Source organism: Taeniopygia guttata, chromosome 12, assembly GCF_048771995.1.
Source record: "Taeniopygia guttata chromosome 12, bTaeGut7.mat, whole genome shotgun sequence".
Taxonomy (NCBI): Eukaryota; Metazoa; Chordata; class Aves; order Passeriformes; family Estrildidae; genus Taeniopygia; species Taeniopygia guttata.
This window is the reverse complement of record NC_133037.1, coordinates 1,392,043-1,398,410: the sequence shown is the minus strand read 5'-3', so window position 1 is coordinate 1,398,410 and position 6,368 is coordinate 1,392,043. Positions and strand designations below refer to the sequence as shown.

Below are 6,368 nucleotides of genomic sequence, written 5' to 3'. Positions count from 1 at the left end.
CCTGACCCCTCGTGACCCCACTGTCCCTCCCTGACCCCTCGTGACCCCACTGTCCCCTTCTGTCCCTCCCTGTCCCTCCCTGACCCCTCATGACCCCACTGTCCCCTTCTGTCCCTCCCTGACCCCTCATGGCCCCACTGTTCTTTTCTGTCCCTCCCTGACCCCTCATGACCCCACTGTCCCCTTCTGTCCCTCCCTGACCCCTCATGACCCCACTGTCCCTTTCTGTCCCTCCCTGACCCCTCATGACCCCACTGTCCCCTCATGACCCCTCATGACCCCACTGTCCCTCCATGACCCCTCGTGACCCCACTGTCCCCTTCTGTCCCTCCATGACCCCACTGTCCCCTTCTGTCCCTCCCTAACCCCTCATGACCCCACTGTCCCCCCCAACCCCATTGTCCCTCCCTGTTCCCTCGTGACCCCACTGTCACACAAGGAGTTCCCGGCCCTTTCCTGGAACGCTGCTTTGGGATTCCTGCCCTCCATCAGCGAACTCACAATTTCTGTGCTCTCACGCATTTTTCCCACAGTTTGCTGTAGTTGTTGGAGATTCTGTAAAATCTTTACTTTCTTGTGGGAGCTTCTGTTCTGAACTTTCCACAGAACATCATCCCCTATTGCAAATCAGGTGAAGCCAGTGGGAAGAAATGATGTCTAACTCCAGAAGGCTGAATGATTTCTGTATTATAACTATACTATAATACATTAATATACTATTTAAAGCAGATACTAAAACTACAAACCTACTTTTTCTAACTACCATAACTCACTCACAACTCGTGCCCCTCTCCGAGTCCAGCCCCAGTGGGGTTGGATTGGCCACCAGCTCAAACAATCCTCACCAGAATCCAACCAAGCACTCACCCCAGGGAAACAATTCTCCAAACACATTCCACATGGGAAAACAAGGAGCAGAAATAGAAATGGTTTTTCTCTTTCTTTCCTCTGTGCTGCTCTATGAAAAATCCTGAGAGAGAGAAGAATGTGCCTGCCACAATGCCTTGCACTAAAACAGATCTTTACTCATCCTGTGGGATATTAATTCAAAATACTCAATATAATTTTGGCTTACACTGGCAGCAGAGAGAAGCATGAATGAAGGAGAGGGTTTATGGTTTGGTGTGTGTGAATGCTGGAAGGAGCTGCACTCGAATGTTTTTGCTCTGTGAAGTTTTACTGTGTGTAAAATGGCAGTGCTGGGAGGCCACACAGGGAATTCCAATTGGATTCCAATTGAATTCAAATTCCAATTGTCCATCATTAGGTCCTTTTGCCTTGTGATGTACTCCAGAAAAGCGTCAGAGTGCAGGAAAAGAAATTACTGCAAACTTAATTATACAACCAACCCTTGCTGCTTTGGGGTCAGAAAATGGAAATATTTCTTTTGCATTGATGCAATGATCTTTGCCCTTTGTTAAGGAATGAATAGCCATGAAAATGAGAGTTAAATCCAAATTATTTTCTGCTGCTAAATATTTCCCAACACAACTCACTGAAGCGAGAGCAAAAAGTAGGCATCCAAATTCGACAGGCTTCTAGAACTGAAAACACTCAGCCAGGATAAGCTCCCCTTAATAAAGCCCTGGGATTCTGACTGTGTGGTGCTGGAATTCAGGAAAATCAGCTGATTTCCAACGAGCTGGGACAGCTCTCTAGTGTATCCTGCCCACTCGTTCTCATGGCTCGTTTCCCTGGAATTCTGGTGTGCATCATTTGTGTGGTTCCATCAGGAGGGTTCATATTCCTTACTGTCCCTGGAGAACAGATGAAATAATTACAGAAAATCCAACTGCCAGTCTGAGATCCTGAGGACTTGGAGAACTTTTGCTGCTATGGATCATTTTGTGCTCAGCTTTAGTTTTTCTCTCTCCTCACACTAAGTCCCCACGCTTCAAATCTTGTTGTTATTAAAATGTGATGGGAATGAGAGATTTTCCAGCACTTCACTGAGAGGCTGAGGTGTTCCAGCATTTGTCAGGAGTGCTTTTCATCCCTGAGTGCTGCATGGATCTCCCTAAGGATGGGGAACTTCTGGGATCATTTTCCCCATTGTGAAGACCAGCCACAAGCAAGAGGAGACAGACTGATCCTCACAGTCCTGGAATATCTTCTGCTCTCGTTTTCCTTCCAGGGCTGTTGACCTGCAAAAGAAACAAAAGCAAAACAGCAGAGACAAAACCTGTGCTAAGCCACCCCACAGGCTGGAGGTGAAATGTTCCCAAAACAGCCCAGGGAAGCCAATGGTTAGGTGTAAATTTGTCAGCCTAAAACAAGACAATAGAAATAAAAAGCAAGAAATAGAAATAAAAATAGAAAGAAATCAAAATAGAAATAAAAAGACTTCGAACTTCATTTTAAAATCTTTCATCAGCGCTGAATTTCCATAATTGCTAAAAATAAAGTAGGAGCGGAGCAGAATAAGATTTGAAAAGGAGAAAAAGAACAAAGTACTCCGATAGCAAGAAATAAAAATCCCTCACAAGTTGTTTCCTGTGACTGAAACCACATGTGAAATTGGGCCAAACACTCATAGTACAGCTCCCAGGGCTGAAGTGATACCTACCAAGGAGTGTTTTTTCACTATTTCCTCTCTGAATTCTTGAGTTCATTCCCCTGACCCTCTGGGGGTGTGTGGGCTCCAAGCCCAGCCCTCATTTGCTGCTGAGTGAACAGGACTCTGTTCCCATCTCAGAGCTGCTTCCTGTAGGTCCCATTATCAGGGAAAATTCCTTTAAGGGAATACTCTGGTCCTTCCCAAGGTGACCTTTCCCACTCCCACCCTGCCCTACAATTTTACCTCTTTTCAGTGCTGTAAGATTATAGGAACCCCTTGAACTCTCTGTGCCTGCAGCAGCATCCCAGAGCAAGTTCCTAAAGACAAATGGAAATGTTCTTCTGCATTGGAAACTTCCATGATTATCTTGTTTTTGCCAGCACCCCTTCAAATCCAGCGAGTTCTTCACAGAGCTTGGTCACTATTTTTGGCCGAAGGGCCAAAAATTGGAGCATGTAATGACCGGACAAGGGGGAATGGATTCCAGCTGACAGAGAATAGGTTTAGGTTGGACATTAGGAGGAAATTGCTCCCTGTGAGGGTGGGGACACCGTGGCACATGATGCCCAGTGACAGCAGCTGTGGCTGCCTCATCCCTGGAAGTGTCCAAGACCAGGCTGGATGGGATTTGGAGCAACTCAGACCATTCTGGGATGCTGTGAGCTCCTCAGCCTTTGAAGAACTGACCAAGACCCAGAATCAAAGGTAGTCCACAAGCAAAAATGTGCCCTTTGGTATCTGGCATTTGGGAGAGGAATGTCTCTGGAGGGGCAGCCTCCATTCCCTCCCTGAGCAGTGAATTCCCGTGTTCTCCCCCAGGACTGCTGCTCGGGTTGATCCCTCAGTGCTGGAGCTATTTTAAGGCACACTGTGTGCAGAGCTGCTCAAGGTGCTCAGCAGGCAAAGCTCTGCCCCTGGCTCTGGTGACAGCCCTTCTGTCACTGCCTCGGAGCCACTGCAGCCACTCACAGCCTCCTCCTGCTGAAGCCATCCAGAGATTAGATTCGATTACACAAGAATTCATTAGGATTATCTAATGATATTAGGCACCGCTCCTCTGCCAAATTCCTGATGAGTAATGGCTTGTAGTACTGCAGCCATGTAGGAAACCCATAAAACTCTGTTCTCTGACCTTCGCTTCAGTTCCTGAGTCACGGGCTTCAGCTGCTGCACATCCTTTACTCCAGAGCCACAGCTACAGCTCCTCTGGAGGTATTTTTAATGGAGAGCCAGGGCAGGGGAAGTTATGTTGATTCCAAACTGGCTAATCTGGGCTTGTTCCCATTCACCAGCATTATCCTGCTGCTGTAGAGAGGGAGACAAGCGAGGAGCAGGCACCATTCCTACCTGTTACCCACAGCAGCAGGTGGGTGTGGGTGGGAGTGAGCGGAGGAGCTGCTTCCATCACCTAAATCCCAGTTAAAGCGATGCAGTTGTTCTGCAGGCAAACATTGCACTTACCCCTGCACGGCTCTGGCTGCTGCCAGCCAGCCACAGAGGGCAGGAAAATTAGAGTGGAACTGTGGGGAATAACCTTGGCTAATATTTAAGGACAAATAATTACATAATACAATAAATAAATGAAATATTCCTATTTTTTATTCGCTGCTGGTCACTCTGGCTGAAGTTGTGATGTCTTGTTAGTGACAGCCCCATGCTGTAATTTTAGTGAAGAGGAACTCCAGTGACACTCGCTGTTTCCAGAGTTTGGAGCCGTTCCTGCAGAGCAGCCGAGGGCTGACACCTGAGTCCCGGCAGAGGTGACAGCACCTGTGCAGGCAGGTGCTCACCTCAGCCCTCCCCTCCCCGCTGTTCTGCGCTCACAGACAGCGCGAACTCCTGGTTTACTCAGTGTTTTCTCAGTGTTTACCCAGTGGTCACTCTCGCAGCCTCTGTGCCCGCTACTCCTGTATGCTCTTCCTCTGCCCAGGGCTCTGTGGGGAGCCCCCTGGACCAAAACACATCCATCAGAGGTGGGGTTCGCCCCCATCAGTGACCGCACGGACAGAGAGGCTCCATCCCCGTCCCTGACCGCACGGACCCGGGGGTCCATCCCCGTCCCTACCGCACGGACCTGGGGATCTGTCTCCATCAGTGACCGCACGGACCCGGGGATCTATTTCTATCACTGACCGCACGGACCCGGGGGTCCATCCCCACCAAGGACCACACGGACCCAGGGATCTGTCTCCATCAGTGACCGCACAGACCCGGGGGTCCATCCCCACCAGGGACCGCACTGACCGCACGGACCCGGTGGGTCTCCGCTGTCCGCTGCCCCCGCCGGAGCGCGGCGCGGGGCACGCTGGGAGTTGTAGTCCTGCGGGACGCGCCCCCGCGGCGGCGCGGCGGCGGCGGGACTCGGTTACCCAGCGTGCCTCCCGGGCTATTTAAGGCGCAGCGGCGGGCGCGGAGCGCAGTGACCATGTGGACGCGCAGCTAAGGCGGCGGCGGACGCAGCCTCCGGGAACGGGACCGCCGCCGAAATGGAGCTGCCGAGCCATCCATAGCCCGCCCCGCCGCCTCCGGAGCCAGGTACGGCCGGGAGAGAGCGGGCACGGCTGGGCAGGGAAGGAGGCGGTGAGCGGCCGTCGGGGCAGCCCCGTCCCGCAGCCCGAGGGATGCGGCTCGGTGCTGGGCGGGGATAGCCGGGGATGCAGCCCGTTGCTAGGCGGGGATACCGGGGCATGCGGCCCGCTGCCGTGCAGGGATGCATTTCCGTGCTCGGTGGGGATGCCCGGGCATGCAGGACCGGGCAGAGACCCCTCGGCCGTCCCGGCGGTCCCGCAGCGCTGCCGGAGCGCGGTCCCGTCCCCCGGCCCACCGCGGGCTCGGCGCTGGGGCTGCGCCTCCGCTCCAACTTTCCCCGTGGTTTTGCCCCCGTGCTCGGGGCTCGGCTGCGAGGGATGTTTGGTGTTATGTAAACACTTGTGAGCGCCGATGGGGACTTGGCTATGGGCGATCTTCCTCTTACATGGTCAAAAAGCGGGCGGCTGTGGGTGGATGTTTCGGAGGGTCCCGGTGACTGGCCTGACAGGCCAAATATTTGGTTGTTTCCTGGACTACAATGACTGGACCTCGGCGGGGGAAGGGGTGGGGGCACATGTGCATTCCCCGTGCGTGTACGTGGGATTTGCCACAATGCCGAGTGCTTCCCGGCGTGGTGCGGTGCTGCGGGATGTGCGGGGCTGCTCCGGCGGGGCAGGGCTGGCTGTGCCCCGCTCTGTTCCCGCAGGGAATGCTCGGGGCTGCTCCGGCGGGGCAGGGCTGGCTGTGCCCTCGCTGTTCCCGCAGGGAATGCTCGGGGCTGCTCCGGCGGGGCAGGGCTGGCTGTGCCCTCGCTGTTCCCGCAGGGAATGCTCCGTGCGGCGGCTGCAGCTGCCTCAGCCCTCCCCTCCCTGCCCCAGGTGGGTTCGCTCTGCCTGCCGGAGTTTGGCTGAAAAGACTCCATCCATCCAACAGGTGAAAGGCTGGAGTTGAGTTTATCGCCGTGCCACGGTTCTGTGCCTGCTCAGCAGATGGATTGGGCTGCGGTCCTGCTGCTCACAAATTAGGAAGGGAGAACGTGGCTAATACAATCCAGATCTTTGCCTGATGAAGATTTAGTGACTGCAAGTCGTGTAGGGGGTAGCGTGTGTGGGAGCTGCTGGTTTTATTTATTAGTGAGGGTCGGTACCTGCACACGTGTTTTATTTCTTGAAGTGCATTTAGCTATTTGCCTTTGAGGCTGTTTTCCTGGGCTCAGAGATGAGCCTGCTGTCCCAGGACTTGCAGCCGTGTTGAGCAGGAGGGTTGGCTGGCTCTGAGGCCC

The 6,368-nt window shown here is 53.5% G+C and overlaps 1 protein-coding gene and 1 long non-coding RNA gene across 2 annotated transcripts in view; one reads left to right on the top strand and one right to left on the bottom strand.

Moving 5' to 3' along the window:
- Window positions 1-1,004: 1,004 nt before the first annotated feature.
- LOC140684940 (uncharacterized) lies at window positions 1,005-4,769 on the bottom strand. The gene is made up of 2 exons (XR_012057963.1): window positions 3,690-4,769; window positions 1,005-2,874 (listed from the first exon to the last, which is right to left on the bottom strand). It is a non-coding gene; the product is annotated as an uncharacterized lncRNA (long non-coding RNA).
- A 165-nt stretch (window positions 4,770-4,934) lies between these two features.
- ITPR1 (inositol 1,4,5-trisphosphate receptor type 1) overlaps window positions 4,935-6,368 on the top strand; it is a 160,811-nt gene continuing 159,377 nt past the window's right edge. Inside the window, exon 1 of the mRNA XM_030283173.4 lies at window positions 4,935-5,092. The gene's annotated coding sequence lies outside the window, so the exon portion shown is untranslated. The remainder of the gene's footprint in view (window positions 5,093-6,368) is intronic.